The sequence below is a fragment of the Hemicordylus capensis genome, chromosome 1 (assembly GCF_027244095.1).
Source record: "Hemicordylus capensis ecotype Gifberg chromosome 1, rHemCap1.1.pri, whole genome shotgun sequence".
Taxonomy (NCBI): Eukaryota; Metazoa; Chordata; class Lepidosauria; order Squamata; family Cordylidae; genus Hemicordylus; species Hemicordylus capensis.
This window is the reverse complement of record NC_069657.1, coordinates 276,891,069-276,913,072: the sequence shown is the minus strand read 5'-3', so window position 1 is coordinate 276,913,072 and position 22,004 is coordinate 276,891,069. Positions and strand designations below refer to the sequence as shown.

The window sequence follows — 22,004 nt, the reverse complement described above, 5'->3', positions numbered from 1 at the left end:
CTTCTCATGATCTCTCTTTTGCTGTCCGCAGTCTGGATATGTGTGCTTCTCACACACATTTCAATTTGCCTTTTACAAGAACAGAAGTTGCAGCCTTGAGGCTTGTATTCCCTGAGGAAAGCAGAGGAATGTATGAGATAGCGGTGCATTTACTAGATCCAAGAGGATAGTGGAGAATAAAAGGCTTCTTTCTCTTCCGAGAACTGACTTCTTTTCAAGGCTCCAGGGGGCAGGAATAGGCCAAAATCCAGCCACTAGTCAGCCAGAGAGAATTCATCTGACCCTGTAGAACAAAAGGTGAATGGTGCTGCAGAAGCAGGCAATTGTAAATGTTTGCTGTTGTCTTTATGATGTGACCCATGTTTTATCGATTCTCGTAGTGTATGCATCATTTTATAGCACTTATATTTAAGAGATCATGACTGTGTGTTCAATTGAGATACTTTTATGTGGTACACAGTGGGCAAATGACTAAGGGTTTGCTGAAGATTGCAGGAACAGCAGGTTTTAGCAGTCAATTTCTAATTTTCTTACCAGATATGAATAAAGTATATTGTGGGCATTAGCATCCAATTCCACGGGATTTTTGTATTAAATGTCTTCGTTGTCACTGAGCATTTCTACACATGTATGAAAATTTCTACAGACTTAAGCCCAACTCTAAGCAGCCAGCCCCATAGGAGCACCACAGGAGCACACAGTGGTGCTGCTGGAATCATGGCTAGGCTGGACTCTCTTGGAGGATCATGTGACTTGTCTAGATGTCTGCAAATGTCTCTGTCCCATGATGCCAGAACCTCTTTTTCAAGTTGCTCCCATCATATGAATCAGAACATTTACATATACATTTACTGATTATCTAGACCCATTTCAAACTGGTTTTCGGGCGGGCTATGGGGTGGAGACTGCCTTGGTCGGTCTGATGGATGATCTCCAATTGGCAATTGACAGAGGAAGTGTGACTCTGTTGGTCCTTTTGGATCTCTTGGTGGCTCTCGATACTATAGACAATAGTATCCTTCTGGAACATCTGAGGGTGCTGGGGGGACGGGACGACTGTTTTACAGTGGTTCTGCTTCTACCTCTCGGACAGATTCCAGATGGTGTCAATTGGAGACTATTGCTCTTCAAAATCTGAGCTTAAGTATGATGTCCCTCAAGGCTCCGTACTTTCTCCAATGCTCTTTAACATCTACATGAAATCACTGGGAGAGATCATCAGGGGATTTGGAGCGGGGTGTTACCAGTATGCTGATGACACCCAAATCTACTTCTCCATGTCAACTTCTTCAGGAGATGTCATAACTTCCCTAAATGCTTGCCTGGAAGCAATAATGGGCTGGATGAGGGAGAATAAACTGAAACTGAATCCAGCTAAGACGGAGGTACTTATTGTGCGAGGTCAGAACTCTAGAGACAATTTTGATCTCCCTGTTCTGGATGGGGTCACACTTCCACAAAAGGAACAGGTTCGTAGTCTGGGAGTACTTCTGGATCCACACCTCTCCCTGGTTTCTCAGGTTGAGGCGGTGGCCAGGGGTGCTTTCTATCAGCTTCGGCTGATACGCCAGCTGCGTCGGTTTCTTGAGATCAATGACCTCAAAACAGTGGTACATATGTTGGTAACCTCCAGACTTGACTTCTGCAATGCGCTCTATGTGGGGCTGCCTTTGTACGTAGTCCGGAAGCTTCAGTTGGTACAGAACGCGGTGGCCAGGTTGGTCTCTGGGTCATCTCGGAGAGACCACATCACTCGTTTGTTGATAGAGTTACACTGGCTGCCAATAGGTTTCTGGGCAAAATACAAAGTGCTTGTCATAACTTATAAAGCTCTAAATGGCTTAGGCCCTGGGTATCTAAGAAAACTTCTTCTTCATTATGATCCCCACTGCCCATTGAGGTCGTCCGGAGAGGACTGTCTCCAGTTGCCGCCAGCTCAGCTGGTGGCCATACGGGGACGGGCTTTCTTGGTTGCAACCCCGAGACTATGGAATGCGCTCCCTGCTGAGATACGATCCTCCCCATCTCTGACAATTTTTAGAAAGCATTTGAAAACCCACCTCTTCACCCAAGCTTTTTCTGTTCTTTAAATTTTAAGATTTTAATTCATGGTTGATTTTTAAATTGTTAAATTGTTTTAAGTTTTTGTCTATATTTTAACTTGTTTTATACTATTGTTAACCGCCCAGAGACGAAAGTTTGGGGTGGTATACAAATGTAATAAATAAATAAATAAATAAATAAATAAATAAATAAATAAATAAATACCAATTACATGAAGAAGCTGGTTCATACAAATGGCCCCTCTTTGGCCTCAAACTTGGATAACCCATATACCTAGCAGCTCTCAAGTCACTTCTGTGGGAGTACCACATGTCTGAGCCAACCTATATGAGTCAGCAGCCCGGTTACAGAAGTTAGGCCCTGCTTCAAATTCCAGCTCTGTGGAGGTGAGATTGGGCTCCGCAAGAAACAGTGAGGCCATTCACACAACAATTTCTGGGGCAGGGAGGGCAGACTGTGGCAGGGGGAGGGAGGCAGGGTTGAACCTACCTTCCCCCCAGTGTGTGGTGTGTGAGGCCGGGCACTGAAGGCTGGGGAAATGAAGCCTGGCCTCCAGATATCCCTTAATGCACCAAGGATTACCCCAAGCAAGGTGCTCCAGGTGTCCGGCTTTGTGTCTGCTCAGGCTGCCTGCAGCAATAGCAGACACATGACCCCAGACCTGGGTAAAAGGGTGTGCCTGTGCCCTTTTACCCAGGTAAGAGCTGGGTTTAAAACCCAGGTTACTCAGGGAGGCAGTGCTGGGATCCGCTTTGATCCTGGCACTTCAGCCCGAGCCTGGGTAGGGCTGCTCATGTGAACAGTCCAAAGGCCTCTTCTGTTGTGGCCCCAGATGCTTTGGAAATGTTTTGGAAAATCCTTGTGGTGATGACCTGGTTGGATTCATCAGTTGGGAATTTTCCTTTAAAGACTTCTGAGCTTGCCCAATTAACTCCTCGCTGCCACCATCCTGATTCCTTATCTGGAAAAAATAACTCCAAATGTACATGCAGCCTCAACTAAGCAAGTATGCTGTTCTTTGTTTTAGTCATTTCTCTCCTTGTAGCTTTCTGGCTCTGCTACAAATAAACCTTTAGGTAGTATGGATGTGACTTTAGGTACAGGGGTTTTACAAACCGGAACACTATTCCAGTTTATTTATTGTTAAATTTAAATTTATATACCGCATTTCATTAAAATAATCCCAAGGCAACAACCAGGTTTTATTATTATTTAATAAATTAAATAATTTTTATTATTATTATTATTATTATTATTATTATTGTCTTTATAATTAATTCTCTGTTTGTTTTTCTTATTACAAATTCTTATTTGTTATTTCTCTTTGTAAACTGCCCTGAGCCATTTTTGGAAGGGCGGTATAGAAATCGAATTATTATTATTATTATTATTATTATTATTATTATTATTATTTATTAGCCAGCCAGTGTGGGGATGTGGCAAGGCAATGTGTGCCGGCAAGGAGACACCTGATTGGCTGAGCTCCGTTTGGCTGGCGGAGGCACCTGATTGGCTGAGCTGGAGGAGGGGCTGTCTCGGCTGCAGCCTGGGCTGGGAGGTGGGAGGCAGTGGGATGGAGTCTGGCCCTGGCCTGGTGCCAGAGGGGGTGAGTGGGCTTCTATATATTTAATTCTCTTGGGACATGCGTGCCCAGGATTTGGCGGCAGACACGCTGCAAGAGTTCCGAAGTGAGGAGGACTGAGGAGGAGAGGGGGAAGAAAGTGCTGGTGGTGGCTGGCCGGTGGGCAGGGGTGGGGGGAGAGAGAAGCAGCAGTGGCAGGCAGTGGGTGGGGGGAGAGAAAGGAGGTGGCAGGCAGTGGGTGGAGGAGAGAAAGGCGGCGGCGGGCAGCGGGCGGGGGAGAGAAAGGTGGCAGGCAGCGGGTGGGGGGAGAGAAACGCGGCAGCGGGCGGGAAGAGGGGGGGAAGAGAAAAGCTGCCACAGCAGCAGGCGGACAGGAAGGAGAAAAAACAGCTGCAGTGGGGCCCTTCTTGGCTGCCTGCCACAGCTCTGTGGTGGGGAGAGGAATGGGAGGGGAAAACAGCCGGCCCCAAAGCGCCGCACAGATGCTCTGTGTGGGGTCGGCTAGTTGTTGTTGTTGTTATTTAACTTTTATTTTATTTTAAACAACCAGGTTTTATTATTTTGTTAATAACATAAATGATTCATTTCCTTATATTACTTATATATATTTCCTTATATTCATTTCCTATACAAATATGTATAGACTAAGACATTTTAAGTTACTGAAAGCTAACAAGCAATTGAGGTCAGGCTTCTTATGAAATAAAACAAGAGAAAAACACACCCAGACCTAACTTTCTAACTCATACTGTTTTCCCTGTCTTATTTATTCCTAACCTTTCTTATGTTTATATGTCTACAGAGAAATACTCTTTTCTCTCAGGCTTCCCAATCTTTGTATAATCACCAGCTTCTTAACAACTGTCCCTTATAGACTCCACTGTGCTTCTGTCTCATAACATCCGACTCTAATTGACCTTCTAACTGTCACTTTCCCGCTGAACACTCTATTCAACTCTACCAATCCTGTTGAAGAACTCAACCTCCTCTTCCTATGTATATAATGTTGACATAAATTAACATGAACACTTTAACACCATATCAAGTTGGTCATCACAACCCTTCCCTGAGAAATTGATATGGCGACTCCCTACTGTCTTTTTGAAGACCTGTACTTTCTTTGTAAGTAGTCTTTGAGTTGACTGACTAATGAACTTTGTTGCAGTCATATTCCATACTGTATTTTTCTTTGTTTTATATATTTAAAACTTAGTATTTTTATACATTGCTTTGAGGGTTTTTTAATGATGGGTGATATATAATAACTGTATTTAGTCCCATCAAATGGGCTTGAGTTCTCTGAATTGGAGTGAAAGCTGAGTGAAAGTCTGGAGGAAAATGTGGATAACACAATTCGAAAAGTACTGTGGAGTAGGGATATGCAAAATGTTTCAAGCTTGAAACATTTCGAGCTCAAAGTGGGCCATTTCAAGTGTTTCAAGCTTGAAACAAAACACCCTTAAAATTAAGTGTCTCTTTCAAGCTTGAAACAAAACATCCCCATTTTGATTTTGCAAAACATCACAGAGTTTAATATGCTATGCTATTGTTGCTATATTAACTATCTGGTTTTGCTGGATCTCAGACTGACAAAGACAGAACCTGGGTGCCTGCCTGCTTTCCTTGAGTTGTAATTTCACTGGTTTGGTTTGTGAGATAGTGTTGTGGTGAGAAATGGACAGTTGCAGCTCAGAGCTCTCCTGCTCCCTCTCCCCCCCTCCCTCCCTTTCTCATATTTTCTTGGTGATTGCTGTGAGATGAACTCCATGTCTGGCCTTGAGACTAACTTGTGTTTCACTCACTGCTTTGGTCTGCTCTGCAGTCTGCATTCTGCAGTGGCAGCTGTTGCAATGCTGAAGTAAGGTAAAGTGTGCCATTGAGTTGGTGTTGGCTCCTGGCAACCACAGAGCCCTGTGGTTGTCTTTGTTAGAACACAGGAGGGGTTTACCATTGCCATCTCCTGTGCAGTATGAGATGATTCCTTTCAGCATCTTCCTATATTGCTGCTGCAAGTCTGGGAAACATACCAGTGGGGATTCAAACCGCCAACCTCTGGCTTGCTTGTCAAGACATTTCCCAGCTGTGCCATTAGTAAGGAATCATAATTGTGTGTGAGAGAGCAACTTGTGCCAATGATATTACTGCAGCACAGGCACTGTGGCTGGCAGTGGACTGGACTCTGGGCCAGTGATTCCTTTTTGGCCATTTTTTGGACTGTGTTTGAAAAAAATGTGTGTTGTTCTGTGTCGGGAGGGAAAGGTTCCCTTTTAAGGTGTGCTTCTAATCTGTAGTGTTTTACAACACAGGGTCACAAAATGCATTGCAAATTGCAGTGTAAAACTTGTGTGCACTCTGTGAATGCAGCTTGTTCTAGCCATAGGGAACAAGAAGAAACTCGAAACACCCCACTGTTCACACTAGGGACACCAAAGTGTGTTGTGTGGTAGAGCACAATGAGTGTTACCTACCACTCAACCCACAAAAGAAATGGACAAGCAGACTATTGTATTAACTTCCCCCCAAACCCCCATAGGATCTTGGGGAAAGGTTAAAAAAATTAAATCTCCCACTTGCCCATTTCTTGTATTGGTTGGGTGATAAGTAGCACCCATCATGCCCTACCACACAACCCACTTTCATGTCCCTAGGAGCTATCCATAGGGAACAATGGGGTGTTTTGAATTCCCCATTGTTGCCCATGGCCAAAACACTTGAAATGTTTTGAACAGCTGGCTTGGCTGCTGTTTTGATGAAATGTTTCAAGCATTTTGCATTTTGTTTTGCACACAAAACAAAACACAAAATCCATTTTGTGCACATCCCTGCTGTGGAAGTCAAATCAGGAGAATTTGCTCTTGCTAACCACAAAGAACATCAGGCAATCAAGCTCAACTGTCCATATCAAGTACTCTTTTCCTTTAAGTTTCATCCAGAGTGGTCAGTACAGATGGCCAAGAGGGCATAAACTGGGGCGTAGAAGTTCTTTCATATCCTCTTTGCTTCAATGTTACTGAATACGTGCGGTTTCAGGAAGTCCTTTCAAGCACATTGGTTTTAATGTGAAATGGACTTTCCCAAACAGATTAAGTATATAAATATTCATAGTAATAGTAATTCATGAAACACCATCTCCCAATCACCATGTTGATTGGGCAGTGGGGATTCCATATGCAGACAGGGAGGAGGACCCTGTGAGAGCAGAAGCACCATGGTGATTGGGCAGTGGGGATGATTGATAGATAGATAGATAGATAGATAGAGGGCAGGGGTCTGCAAAAAGAGGGGTCATGAGGGAAAAAAGAACCCTTTCAGATGAGGAAACAAGATAAACAAGATCTGTTAACTCAGGAAGGGAGAGGGGAGAGAAAGAAAGAAAAAAAGAAGGGGGAAGAAAGACAAGGGAAGAGCGAGTGGAGGAGAGAGAAAGAGAGAAAAAGAAGGGAGGGGAGGGGAGAAAGAAGGAAGGGTGAGGGATGGGCCCAAGCCTGTCAGAGGCCTGAGGGAAATGAGTGGCCATGGTGGTGGTAGAAAGGGTGAGCCCAGTCAACCACTGCTGCTGTTTGGGGCGACCGAGGCCATTGGTGGAGGGAGGCAGTCAGGTAACGGACGGGCCTGGGCCGGGGCCTGTCAGCGGCCTGAGCGGAATGAGTGGCCACGGTGGTGGTGGCAGCAAGGAAGGGCCTGGTCAAACACTGCTGCTCCTGTGGGGAGGAGCAGGAGCGGGGCTCTCCCTTCCTGAGGGTGTGGAGGTCTCTGAGGATAGGGGACTGCAGCTTGGCCAATAGGTGCCAGCAACACTGCAGACGCGACCAAGAGGGGTGAGATGGCTGGAGTAAAAGGATGGAGGAGTGAACAAGAGGGGTGAGGGGGATGGAAGCAACGGGATTGAGGAGGAAGCGCAGTAGTGCAGCTCAGGTGAGGGTGGAGAGATCTCTGAGGTGAGGGCAACTGTGGCAGGGGTGAGGGGACCAATCAAGTATTAGTGCACAGCTGCTCTGCATGGGTTAAGCTAGTTCTAATAATTCTTCTATATGTGCACATACAACAATGTTTTCAGTGGTTGTCTCTAGGAGATACATCAAAATTTAAGCACCTTTCTTTGGGTGCTAGTTTTTGGCAATGAAAACCAATAGTCACTTTACGTATTTTATTTTTATATAGGTACAAAATGCATGATTATCTTGTCCAATGTGAAAGGAATATGAATGTAAAGGTCAGCAGGTTCCTTTTAAATTATATTGAAACAACAGACTGTCCTCATTAGCAAACATGTTTAAGGGATATGCACAGACTGACCTGAGATCTGATTAGAGGCTAGAGATGTGCACAAAACTGGTTTCACCAGTTTGGCTCAAATCCGAACCAGATTCGAACTGGTTTTGGACCCAGTTTGAACCAAGCCAGTTTGACCAACTCAGAGCTCTACTGGCAAAGGAGAATCCCAGAGTAGGCAGGGCATATGGCCTACTCAGAGTAGGGGAATCCAGTGAGGGGAATCCCGGCTGTATGCCCTGCCTACTCTGGGGGAAGCCGGCTGGGGTGGGGTGGGGCTGCATGACCATATGGCCTATGCGTATGCGTGGTGGTCAATAAAATGGCCTCTGCACATGTGCAGAGGCCCAAACTGGACCAAAGAAGGCCTGAACCAGGCCACTGCCTGACCTGCCTACTCTGGGGGAGGCCGGCAGGGGTGGGGAGCCGAAGCCACCCCCAGCATCCCCCCGTGGCCACTGCCACCACAGCCACCAGCACTTGTAAGTATTTATTCACTCTTCCCCACCCGCTCTAACATTAGGCAAGCCTACTTTACTGATAAAGGGGTATTCCTCACCGGATTCTCCTTTTCCCGTAGAGTTCCAAACTGGCTTGTTTTGAACCGAGCTGGCTTTCACACACCTCTAGAGGCTTTTATATTTTGAACTTGGATGTCCTTACCCAAGTTGAAAATGACCCTGAGGATGAGATTTTATACAGCTTCATTTTAAATTGACATGTCTTGCACAGTTTTCAGATTGTAACCTGCTCTGAACCTTACTGGCAGAAGAGGAATCAAACTATACAAGAAATTGGGCTTTGCAAAGATTTGGCTTCAAAGTGGTCCTCTGCATAATGTTGAGGAGGGCCCTTAAAGGAAAGGAGAACCATTGAAAACTCCAGTGACATCTTGCAAGGTATGCAGGAGAGTGCTGGGAAATAAAGTCCTTCCCAGTGCTTTCCAAATAAAGCTCTATGGGGAAAGTGCTGGGAAGGACTACATTTCCCAGTGTTCTGCATGTGCCTCCAAAGCGATCTCTGGGGCTTCCTTTGAATCTACTTCTCTTTAAAGCCCTCCCTGCTACTTTGCACAGGACTGTTCTGCACAGAGGTCAGGTAAGCAGTGGGAGTGGCTGTCTCCACACAGGCTGGGGCGGAGGGGGCATGTGATTTGACTCTGACTCTATAGCTGGATCTTTGCTAAGACCTATAAGAAATCTGATTTAAACAAATGCGCATACCTACTTCTATCATGTCCTTGTGTAGCAGAATCTCATACATTAACTTGGAAATTAGTCCCATAGTGTTCAGTAGGGCATACTTCCAGGTAAACATGTTTAGGATTACAGCCTCAATTGCTGAGACACCACTAAGCATATAGGTTGTTCTGCAGGGACTTCCCCAGAAAAAACTCAAACATCTATTTTGCACTTGGAATTTCAAACTTGTGAATTGCCCTGAGAGCACTTAAGTGCTGTAGGGCAGGATATACATCTATTAAATAAATTAATAAAGCCTTTAAAAATGTATGTCTGTAGGTGGCATTTTATCTTGATTATGTTTGAATTGTTTTCTGCTGTTTCTGTTCTCAGTTTGGTCATCTTTGTTGCTTATTTTCACCAGAAGTTGTGCTTTTGATTCATAGATTATATTGTTGTTGTTTTTTTAATTTTGTTTTGTTTTAATAGACTGTTAGCCATCTTGAGCACTTGAGCAGAGAGACAGGTTATAAAGAAAGATCTCTTTGTGCTTTTGTACAATATCCAAGATCAGCTCTCCAAAATGGCATTACCTGCAGGAACTGGTGGCAGGCCAGGAGGTGTAGCCAATCCAGTTTTGGGCAGTGTGTCACCAAGTCTGGCCAGACTTGGTGATGGTTGCAGGATGGTTCCTCTTATGCCCACCAACCTGCTGACACATGCAGACATGCCCACATGGCACTGCCATGGCCAATGATAAGATGATGAACTGGTGCCATGATCCATGTGTCAAGTTGTTAGCCAGGGTCTAGCAGCAAAACTGAGGTCATGGTGTTATCCAGACACAGGCAGGCAGGCAGGAATGTACAATGGAGAACAAGAAAAGAAAGGAGACTTCTTCTCATGGTAAGAGTATAAGCTTTGTTCCTTGTCAGACCATTGGTTCATCAGGCCATGACTTCTCTGTCCTCCTGTCTCTCTGTGGCAGGCAGGATAGAAGGAAGCAGAGGCATATCCAGGGAAAATAGTCCTAGGGAAATAGTGCCTAGGCATATCTAGGGAAAATTGTGCTGAAATTGCGCCTCCTGTCCAAACATCTGACACCCATCTTTCAGATAACTTTACCATCATATCAACTCAAAAATACATCAAGCTTGTTAATCTTTCAATATTTCAAAAATTATTTAGCAGTGGACATAGACAGACCAAAAAATGCTGGAAAACGACAAATTTCAGTATGCTGGGGCTCATGAAATAACCAAATACTATGTGGAGGTGTACTTGGAAAACTAAATAGAAGTGCCTGTCTAATTTTCTACTATGCATTGTAACATTACTATTACATAAGTTTTAAAAATAAATGGAGAATTTGACTTTTCCCAGATACTCTGAAAATAATTAAAGGATATGCAGAGTAAACTGTGTCACTGCTTGGAATATATTCTAGTATTTCAGAAAGACAGTTAAAATGGGAGAAAGAGAGCAAGAAACTCCCAGTGGGCCTTAATACTAAGGATTTCACACTGATGCAAAGACAAACTCACCATTAATAGCCATATTATTAAGACATCACATTTAACTCACTTATCACAAGAAGCAAAGTAAGAGCAAATGAATACAATCCTAGCTCATAAGCTTCAGCTCAGTATTCACAAGCCCTGATTCTCTGTACATAGTGCCAAACTGAATATGTGTACAGTGACTTATATTATATAAGTTTTAGAATTTTTTTTACCTGTAGCCACTTTGGGGGGGCTTCCTAAAGGCCGTGGGGGGGGGTCTTCAAAAGTTCCCACTCCCCCTGCTGGCCTCTAGGGCTTCACAGGGACCATCTGAGCATGTGCAGTGGCCATTAAAAAAAAATAATATATTTTTTTAAAATGGCTGCTGAAAACAAAATGGCCACCGCAAATGGCCTCTGTGAGGCCTGGCCTGGCCTAGGGCCTCACAGAGGCCATTTGAGCATGCACAGTGGCCATTTTGTTTTCGGTAGCCATTTTTTAAAAAAATCATTTTAAAAAATGGCACACCCCCTTCAAGTGGCACCCAGGGCACATGCCCTGCTTGCCCCACCCTAGATACGCCCCTGGAAGGAAGATTTGATTAAAAAAAAAAAAAGTTTTCTCAGCATTGAGTATGTATAATATGCTTGCTATGCTATTCCCTGCTGTTAACTGTCTGGTTTTGTAGGATCTCAGAATGACAAAGGCAGAACTTGGGTGCCCTGAGTTGTGGTTTAGTTTGTTTGTGAGATGGTGTTGTGGTGAGAAATGGATAGTGATAGCTCGGCTCTATGTGTCTGTGTGTAATATTTCATGGTGATTGTTGTGATGAGCTCCATGTCTGGCCTTGACTGACATGTGCTTCACTCACTGCTCTGGCTCGCTCTGCAATCTGCATTGCAAGGTGAGGAGAGCTGGTCTTGTGGTAGCAAGCATGACTTGTCCCCATAGCTAAGCAGGGTCTGCCCTAGTTGCATATGAATGGGAGACTTGATTTGTGAGCACTGCAAGATATTCCCCTCAGGGGATGAAGCTGCTCTGGGAAGTTCCCTCCCTGGCTTCTCCAAGATAGGGCTGAGAGAGATTCCTGCCTGCAACCTTGGAAAAGCCGCTGCCAGTCTGTGAAGACAATACTGAGCTAGATAGACCAATGGTCTGACTCAGTATATGGCAGTTTCCTATGTTCCTATGTTCCTAAGGTGTATCAATCAAAATGTTGCTGAAGATGTTGTTCTAGTTAAGCTTATTGTTCCCCGTGGGTAGGTCCTAGGGACACCAAAGTGGGCTCGGTGGTGCAGCATGATGGGTGCTACCTAGCACCCAACCCACAAAAGAAATGGGCAAGTGCATGATATTTTTTTAAAAATCAAGCTTTCCCCCAAAAAAACCCATAGGATGGGTTTTTGGGCAAAGGTTTTTTTAAAAATTAAAACTGCCTACTTGCCCATTTCTTTTGTGGGTTGGGTGGTCGGTAGTAACCATTACACTGTACTACCAAACCCACTTTGGTGCCTCTAGGATCTACCCATGGGGAACAATGGGGTGTTTTGATGTCCCCATTGTTCCCTATGGCTGAATCACTCAAATGCATTTGAATTTATTCATCGAAACAGCCAGCAAATACCATTGTTTCAATGAATTGATTCAAATATTTTGTGATTCTCTTTGGGCGCGAATCAAATTGCAAAATACGATTCGTTCACATCTCTAATTTCTACCCTCTGTTTTAACTAATAAATATAGACTGTGCTTCTCGGGGACAGTTTATGAGTGGTTTGGAAGGAAGGGAATGATACATTCACATGCCAACAGGATATTCAGGCAATTGTGTTAAGTGCCAGTTAGGCAGGAGCACTAAGTAGCAGTTACATTGAAAGCAGCTGTGAGACTAGATAAGGCTGCCAAAGCCAAGCAATGGAAGCACACGCTTTGGATTCTTTGTAATTGGGGCACTGACTCGGTGAAGTGCCTGCAACTAATTTATACACATAAATAAAACCTCTTTAGCAGTGAAATCATACAATTCTACAGAGCACACTTTTTATGACCAAAATAAATGTGTTAGGGAAGGGAATCAATTTATTTGTTTAATAATGTGTTAACTACAGTTTAACTTGGAAACAGAGAATGGCTCTGATCCAGCTCTAGTCACATGCCAGGTAGCCTCCATCCACATCAACAGATGTGCACAAATGATTTGAGAATTGCATTGGAATAGGATGGGAATGCGCATCCAGATGTGCCTTGACATCCACATCACCTGCACACAGAAGCTGACTTCCAATTTGGATCTCTCTTGTTCCTGTTGTGTTCTTATAATGAACCCAAAACATGCTGCATGTTAATCAGCATGGGCATTGCTCCTCTATGATATGATGAGCAAACAGCTTTAAGCTGTGCAAATTTCTAAAGGACCAAGTTGGGACTCCGTGTGTGGCTCATAAATAATGATATTATAGCATGGGAACGTTGTCTATCCTGTTTTTAACATAAAGGTTAATCCAAGAGGCTAATATAAATGAATCTTTAGACTGATGTTTTGATACATCCATTAATGTATTTTTAGTTGATTTAAAGTATCTGGGTCAATTAAACTGTAGGGCCTCAATAATTAGGCATCGAACTTGTATCAACTCCCAACAATGTGTCAGCCACTGCACCTTCCTGGATGCCCCTTACCTTGTTAGGCAAGAAAACAAAGCCAGGCCAGACATGAAGCTATTCTCCTATACAAATAAACCATCAGTCTCTTGAATAGGGGGAAATCATCAAGCAAGATTTCCATGGCCATATACACACCTCTGCTGGGGAGTGGCCATGGGGAGGCTTCGAGGTGATGGCTTTGAGCAGTCTTGTGCTGAGCTACTCACCTGGTCACCAGTGGCAATCTAAAATTTACATTGGGCAAAAGGCACTTGAAATTCAGTCTTTTGCATTTTCAACATGCCTCTTTGGGCAGTCATGTCCGCATCATGTTGTAGAACCCTTTCCTGCCTCATCTTAGAGGAAAAATAGATGGTGACCAGCAAGAGTCATCCACCTGGAACATTATCAGCATTTCCATTCACTGCTGAAGCCACTACTACCCAGAAAGGCGCAATAAAGACTTTTTAAAAAAACTAGTTGTTCTGGTAAGAACTAATCTGCCTACTTTCATTTCGCTACAATCCTAATAGATAATTACCATCCTCACAAGTTAGCCCACTTCAACCTTAAATGTCTACCATCTTTTATTGGAGTGGATGATATCATCACAAACAATGCCATTGAGCCATCCCTATGTGCTCCTACACCGATATCAAATTGGTTCAAATCAGTTATGTGGATCACAAGTTAGCCCACTTGTGCCTCAAATGTTAATGTGTCCGCCATCTTGAATCAGGGCAGATGACATCATTACAAATTATGCCCATGAGGCATTCCCGTGCGTCCCTACACCTGTAGCAAATTTGGTTCAAATTTGGTTCACAAGTTGGCCCACTTGCACTCCAAAGATTCACGCATCTGCTATCGTGAATCAGTGTGGATGACATCATTACAAACTATGTCTCCACATCTATAGAAAATTTGGTTCAAATTGGTTAGGTGGTGCAAAAGTTAGCCCACTTGCACCTCAGATGTTCACATGTCTGCTGTCTTGAATCGGAGTTGATTACATCGTTCCAAACCACACCACTGAGGTGCCCCTATGTGTCACTCACTACAATGGTATCAATTTGAACTGCCTAACCAATTTGAACCAAATTTGCTACAAGTGATAGAGACACATAGGGTTGGCTCAAGGGCCTAGTTTGTAATGATTCCATCCTCCCTGATTCAAGATGGTGGATGCATTAATGTTTGAGGTGCAAGTGGGCTAACTTGTGAACCACCTAACCGATTTGAACCAGATTTGGTACAGCTCTAGCGATACACAGGGACAGCTCAATGGCATTGTTTGTGATGATGTCATCCACTCTGATTCAAGATGGTGGATGCATGAATGTGTGAGGTGCAAGTGGGTTAACTTGTGAGGATGGTAATTCTCAATTAAGATTATAGTGAAAGGAAAGTAGGCAGATTAATTTGTATCAGAACAACTTGTCTTTCTTATGTGGCAGAGTGGGATCCAGCTTTCTTATGTGTGCTTTCTTATGTGGCATCCAGCTAGCCACTGCTAAGAACAGGGTGCTGTAACTGGTGGACATTTGATGTGCCCCCTCCCCGGCCACATCATGCTCTGTCTTCCCTGAGGCTCTGTGTGCTGCTGCCCCCTGTAGCAGCTTGCTACATTGCAGCAGATCCTGAACTACTGAATCCCTGGATGAGCCCAACCCTGGTGGATCATTCACTGGCCTTTCCCCTGCAGCAAGAAGTACAAGAGGCTTCCTGGCTGAGGCAGGCCTTGCCTCAGTATTGACATTCTCCTGATCTGGTGCAGTTGTTTTAGGATTAGTCCTGTCCGGAGTTATCCCTCACCGGCTTATTTTTGGACTCCTGATTACCTGCCTATTCCTCTGGCCCCTGAATACTTACCAGCTTGACCCTCAGCTTGTTCTTGTCTCCTGGCTCCTGTCTGACCCCCTGGCTCCTGGTAATTGCTTGGCTTTGAATTTCCGCGTATTCCGGACTTCTGGCTTCTGTCTGACCCTCCTGGCTCCCAACTGCCTGCCTAACTTCACTCCTGGTGAGCTCCAAAATCTTCTGGTCCTGGCTTTGGACTTGCACCCCCTAGTGACTGCTGCCCATGCCTCTGCTGCCTGACAATTCTTACATTCGTTATCAGTTGGAACCTTCATGAGCATAGTTATTCTACCTCATTCTTGTTTATTTTAGCCTTTACAAAGAACTTGCTGTTGCTGTGTAATGGAAGAACAAGAAAATATATTTTAAAATAATAATTTAATGTTTATGTTCATCTAAAATATCTCATGCACATTTAAACAATTCATTAATTGATTATGGAACTAAAATTCTGGTGATTAAGCATTTTTTAATGAAGTGACAGCCCTTATTTCATTCAATTCATTATCAGGAGAAAATAGGAAAATGTATTTATCTCCTTGCTATTATGCCTCCTTTGCTGCCCTTTGACTGTGAGTGTTGCCAAAGTCTGATGAGTCAATAAGAAATTTACAACTCTGAAAGGTTTCCAAGACACAAGAGCTAACATCAAGGAAAGATGAACTGATCCCAGAAAACTGGAGAGATGAAAGGAAGATAGAAAAAGAGGCATACACGGGATGGCACTGCTGGATACACACAAACAGATAAAGAACAAAGCACCACATAAATCAGCCCTTCTCTGGAGGACAAAAAATGGCATTCATCAGTCCAAAAATTACTCATCCTTATTACTTTGATAACATTATAATGGCCGGCTTGCTGAACTTTGCACAGGCCAGTGACTTAAAAATATTAAATCTACTGATCAGATGTCACTTTGTATGGGAGGATGTCATTGTCCTGCTTAATCCTTCATTACTAGGTTGGCTGACCTTTGGCTGAAAAGTGCTGACATGGGTCTGTGAACCCTGGAAATGATAGCACCATGTTATGTTACAGACGAGGTGCAAGCAGACACAGACCAAAGTAGTGCATAACAACCAGAGCATCAGTTAAAACAAGGAAACACTGGGGAGATATTTCCCAGCTATTTGCTGGGAAATCTGCTATATAATTTGAAATCCTATATGTTCTCTACATGTGTCACTTCTACAATGTTTTGTAAGACCTTTGAGTCTGGATAGATTTAACTGAATTTTCTTGATAGTTAAATGACTGATCCCAATAGATATTGATCTTGGTGCCTTACACTATATACACATATGGCCCGGGCTGGATGCAGTGAGGTGGCGGGTCCGGGCCAGCTGCAGTGAGGCGGCAGCTGGGCCACCACAAATAGGTGGAGGTGGCGGGCGGCAGAGTGGCGCCTCTGAGAGTATCCCGGCTAGGCGGGCAATGGTGCAGCACTGCACTCAACAGGGGTCAGAGGAGGCTGGCAGTGGAGCCACGCCGCCGAGAGGAGGCCAGGCAGCCACTGGAGCTGCACTGCGAGGAAAGTGCGCTAGCGGCGCAGACTGGGGCAGAAGTGGGGGGGAGGGCAGGGGAGACTGGGGCAAAAGGTGGGGGAAAGGGGAACCGCCAGCTCCAAAGAGTGCACAGATGCTCTGTGCAGGGTCGGCTAGTAAATTAAAAATATCATTATGGGTTGCTTAGAAGCTACTGGTATGTCTTATTTTGGAGAGGCGCTAGTGTTTTGTTTCTGTCCTATGGATAAATGTTAATGTGTGCAGTTGCAGTAGCACTCTACATACTCCTCAGTGCAGAATCTTTTCTCAGTGGCTTCAGGCCTTAATTTGGGACAAGACTCTGGTTAATAGCTGCTTCTCTCACAAACACAAAGTAATCCTATGTAGATTTAACTAAGAGTTTATTCAGAAACAACTCCATTTTCTCCTCCTAATTTCCCTCCCTTTTCCTCTCTACAGGATTCCCACTGGGACAAGCTTCTCAACAACAAAACATAAAAGATTACTCGATAAAATACAACACATTCTTACCCTTTATAACAACTAGAATTGAATTTATTTAAAATCCAGGCCACATTTGCAGGTAATGCAAAACCACAGTTAAATGGGGTAGAGGTAGGGGTGTGCGAGATGGCTCTAAATCGAGCTGGCTTGGTTCGAAGGCTTGACCTCTGGGTCAAGCTGGGCCCGGTTTGGTTCAAGGTCGAGCCAAACTGTCCAAGCCAGTCTGGGCCCAGTTTGAGGGTGGCAGAGGGTGATAAATTTGACTTGCCACCGCTAAGGGCTTCAGGGGTTGCTGTGGTGGCTGGGGGGGGGGGTCTCTGGCAGCTCCCTCTTCCTCCACTGGACTCCCCCCGAGTCTCCCTCGGCCAAGGCCATCTGTTTTAAGGCCATCTTGGCCCTCTGCACACGTGGCAGCCATTTTGGGGCCATTTGTATGACCCAATCTGCGGCAGCCAGATTGCTCTATTCCAGAAGGACCACATTATGTCTGTTCTTAAACAGTTGCACTGGCATTTTATTTGAAATTCTTTGGATTGAGATGTGCATTAAAGAATGCAGAAACTCTTTCTGATTCCATGTGATTCAAGCTTTCCTGACTGCACCTAATAGTGAGTTAATGTATTTATCTGGAGGGCTGGCAGTGTGATTGTATGCTGAAAGCTGTGGAATCAAATCCTTGGAAATCAATATCACCTGTACTGAAGAGAAGGTCATACCTTCAGAGGCCATGAATCATTACACATTTCCTTAATAACAGCACACCAGTTTTATACATATGGTTATTTCACGAGACATCAAACTTAAAGCCTGTACTCCCAGATTTAATAATGCCAGCCACTCTGATTTTCTCCCTGTCCTGTAACATTTCTTCACCTGCTGAGTTATGATGTGGTTGTTTCCCAACCACCTGTCAACATGCACTAACGCTACCATCCAAAATATTGTTCACCCATGCATTCAACATTGCCTCTATTGTGTCAAGAAGATGCAAGAAAATAGAAGCAGACAAGTTAGAGGAAACAGGCTTTTGTATTGAAGTGTATGGCCCCTCGCTCAGCAACCAATAACTAGACAGGGCAAAGCACTAGAATTGGTTGCGTAAGCTGATACTGCCCACGCAGATGGATGAATTAATTCAACTAATACATCACACCTGATTTGGATTTTATAAATGGCATAGGATCACATCTTGATTTCTTTACAAACACATTAAAATAAGAATTGCTAATATTTTTGCTATTAAAATCTGGATTACTGAGGTAAAGTATGTTAAGCACTTTTAACACTTGCAACGTGCTATATAAATATGCTCTTATTATTATTAACTGGGAAACTCATTAGAGCAGGAGTTCTCAATTTCTGTCAAACTGTGCCTTCCCAAGACAAACAAAAGAAAACCCTATTTGAGCCTTCCAAACTGTTAATTAAAGTTGTACAATCTTGTTCTGTGGCAGTGCAAACAAAATAAGGAAAGAAAAATGGGAGGGATCATCATAGTGTCTCAAATTCCTCTGTGAGTGATGGAGTCACTCCTGGGAAAAGAAACCTCCAGCATGATCAAGATGGTGGTGATGGCACAGACTGCTGCTAATCAAGAACTGACTAGAAAAATGAGCACATGGGCGAGCATTTCACTTCCTGAACCAATACAGAAATAAAACCTGAGGACTACCTCTCTGCATCTGATTTGAATGCTTCGTATTTGATCCTCCCCAATCCAATATTTAGCTGAAAGACCAAAAAGGTACAAGTGTGGTTGAGTGGAGCCTAATTGAGAAAGGAGAGCTGGTCTTGTGGTATCAAGCATGACTGCCCCCTTAGCTAAGCAGGGTCTGCCCTGGTTGCACATGAAAGGGAGACTAGAAGTGTGAGCACTGTAAAATATTCCCCTCAGGGGATGGAGCCACTGCTCTGGGAAGAGCATCTAGGTTCCAAGTTCCCTCCCTGGCATCTCCAAGATAGGGCTGAGAGAGATTCCTGCCTGCAACCTTGGAGAAGCCGCTGCCAGTCTGTGAAGACAATACTGAGCTAGATAGACCAATGGTCTGACTCAGTATATGGCAGCTTCCATACAAGACCATACAAAGTCATTACTGCTTACATCACTTATCTTCACATTTTTAAAGTGGGGGCTGCAGCCTCTGAGAGGGCTCTTTCTGTGGAGTCGGGGAGAGAACAAAGGCAGTTCAAAGGCAGAGGCAGCTGCTGTGGGACAAAGGAGACAGCATGTGTTAGTACAGGAAGGGGAGGGAAGCAAAAGAAAGAGAGAGAGAGAGCCAGTGTAAGTGTGGTGGCTGTGCTGGGGCAGCAGAGAGGTAATTCATAAGGTTTCTCTTGTTTTCTCTGACTCGGTATAAGGCAGCTTCCTACGTTCCTAGAGGCAAGCCGGGGCAGGGCTCGCCACTGGGGTCTGTGTGGGCCGCCATTGGCCTGCAGGCTACACAATGAAGAACAGTGGCTTACATTGTGCAGAAATTAAAGGGACAACCTTAACTTGTAATGTAATGAGTGAAGGTTAACGCTCACGTTAACTCTCACCTTAAACCAAAGATGGGATGTGTGTGTATATCTATCTATCTATCTATCTATAAAGTGGAGATCATCTTTAACATTAATTGAATTATGATTCCTCCCTGCCCTCAAGATTTCAAAGGGAAAGAGAAAATACTTGTTTATATTGTACTCCAACTAGATAGTACCTGACAGCCAGACTAAATTACTCCTGAGTCATCCTATTGAATTTAAGTAGTCCTTTAGAGTAATACCTGAGTAGCAATATTGAGTAAGTTCATCTGGATATCAGCCAGAACTGCTGTAAAGCAGTACTTTGGACATGAGCAAAAGGCACCCCTCTGCATAATATAGCACAAGCACCAAGCTACAGGCTTGCAGCCTCTTGGCATGAGCAGGTCATTAGCACAGGTGAAGTTTGGCAACACACTTCCCAATCAAAGATTCAAAGACTTAAAGCTGGGTGCTGTAGACGGCTCATTTTGGGGAGTAAAACTGGCCATGAAAACTGACCATGAGAAGAAAGCTGTCTTGGGCAGGATACTCTTGTCCAGCAATAAGATATGGGTGCTAAGCAGAATGAGCAAACACATGGCCATTTCCACCCTTGTTAGGTTGATTGAGTGAATGGTATAGATCAGACAGAGAGCTCATCCACAAATAAAGAGTTGCATTTTGCACCTGGGATGCCCAGTTTTGAGGATGTGAACAAACATAGACCTAACCACCCATACATAGCTTGCACTTGTCTTTGTCTCCTTCACCACTGAAGGCACGCCTGCACTGATTAAGTCCACTTTAGCAATGGTCACATTTGTCATGCAACAAATGTGCATGACTACCCTACAGGGAGGGATAGCCTCTTGATTGTCTCAAACTCTGCTCCAGGGCATGTCGACCCTGCCCCAGAGTATATCTACTCTAATCAGGCCACATGGAATTGGAATCAGTTACCCAACAGACTCTGCTGCCCCTTGCCTCTTTTCCCCTTTCTGACTCTGCTAGGCACCCTGCTCCTAAGGAAGTGCCGGATCAAACTTAGTGCACCAAACATGTCTAGGAAGAATAGGTAACACTTCCTCCTCAGCCACCCATCTCTCCAGGCTCCCTTGCCGCCTCCTCGCTTTCCCTGCTTCTCCTTGCTAGCAATTCCCTTAAAGATTCCTAACTAAGGTCTCATTTTACCTTCTGTGAAACGCCAGGCAATTTCTTAAAGATTCATAACCAACTTCCCTTTTTCTTTCTGTAACTCCCCAACTTTATCTTAATAAAGCTTTGAAACTATAATCTACTCCTTGGAACATTTCCAATACACCTTACTTGCTTAAATGTAATGCTGGGTCAGAATTGCACCCCAGTTTGAGTTAGTTTCCTCACATAGCCCAAAACCATAGATGAAGCAAGTAGCCAGAATTTTCTACCTCAGGGCTCTCAGTAAAAGTTGGCACCTTTCGTACATGTAAAATGCTATGAAACGGACTGGTAAGAACATATTTATTATTTATTTGATACATTTGTATACCACCTATTACAAAAGTCTCAAGGCAGTTAACCAAGGCAATAGGCATGTGCCCGAAACGTTTCGGAGGCCATTATGAAGGCCTCCAAAACGCTTCGGCGCTGGGAGCGGTTTCGGTGCTGGCGGGAGTAGCACTTTAAGGGCGGGGGAGGGTGTACTCACCCCTCCCGCCGCATTTCCCCCGCCGGCGCGTTGTTTTTTTAAAGCCCCTTGGGGCAGCAACGTTGCTCCCTGCGGCCCCGTTTTCCCCGTCGGCCGAAAGTGGCCGGAAGTCATGAGTGTGCATGTGCCTGTTGCGTGCACGTGCGTGCCCTTCTGCCGTGTGCACGCAAGCGCACAACGGGCGCATGCGCATTCGCGACTTCCGGTCACTTCTGGCCGATGGGGAAAACGGGGCCGCAGGGAGGAACGCTGCCGCCCCAAGGGGCTAAAAAAAACCAACGTGCTGGCGGGGAAAATGCGGCGGGAGGGGTGAGTACACCCTCCCCCACCCTTAAAGCACTACCCCCACCGGCGCTGAAGATTTCCGTGCACATCCCTACAAGGCAACAATTTTTTTAAAAAACAAACTTTCAAACATATATTAAAACATTCAAACATTTAAGAGAAAGCCTTCTCCCTTATGAGCCCCACTGCCTATTGAGATCATCTGGAGAGGTCCATCTTCAGTTGCCACCAGCTCATCTGGCGGCTACTCAGGGATGGGCCTTCTCAACCATTGCCACCCCAAGTTTTTGGAATGCGATCCCAGCTGTAATAATCCCCATCTCTGACAGCTTTTAAAGGGCTGCAAAGACACATTTATTCATCCAGGCTTTTAATTAGATTTATATAATCCATCATTGCTTTTTGTTCTAA

General features: G+C 44.5%; 1 long non-coding RNA gene across 3 annotated transcripts in view; it reads left to right on the top strand.

Moving 5' to 3' along the window:
* Positions 1-18,751, top strand: part of LOC128340402 (uncharacterized) — a 46,033-nt gene extending 27,282 nt beyond the window's left edge. The window contains exons 10-12 of one of the 3 annotated variants that reach the window (XR_008313684.1): positions 32-297; positions 17,072-17,195; positions 18,571-18,751. This is a non-coding gene — a long non-coding RNA (uncharacterized LOC128340402). Of the gene's footprint in view, positions 1-31; positions 574-17,071; positions 17,196-18,570 lie in introns of those variants that run through there. The other 2 variants (XR_008313686.1, XR_008313683.1) reach the window with 2 other exon arrangements.
* Positions 18,752-22,004: the final 3,253 nt, after the last annotated feature.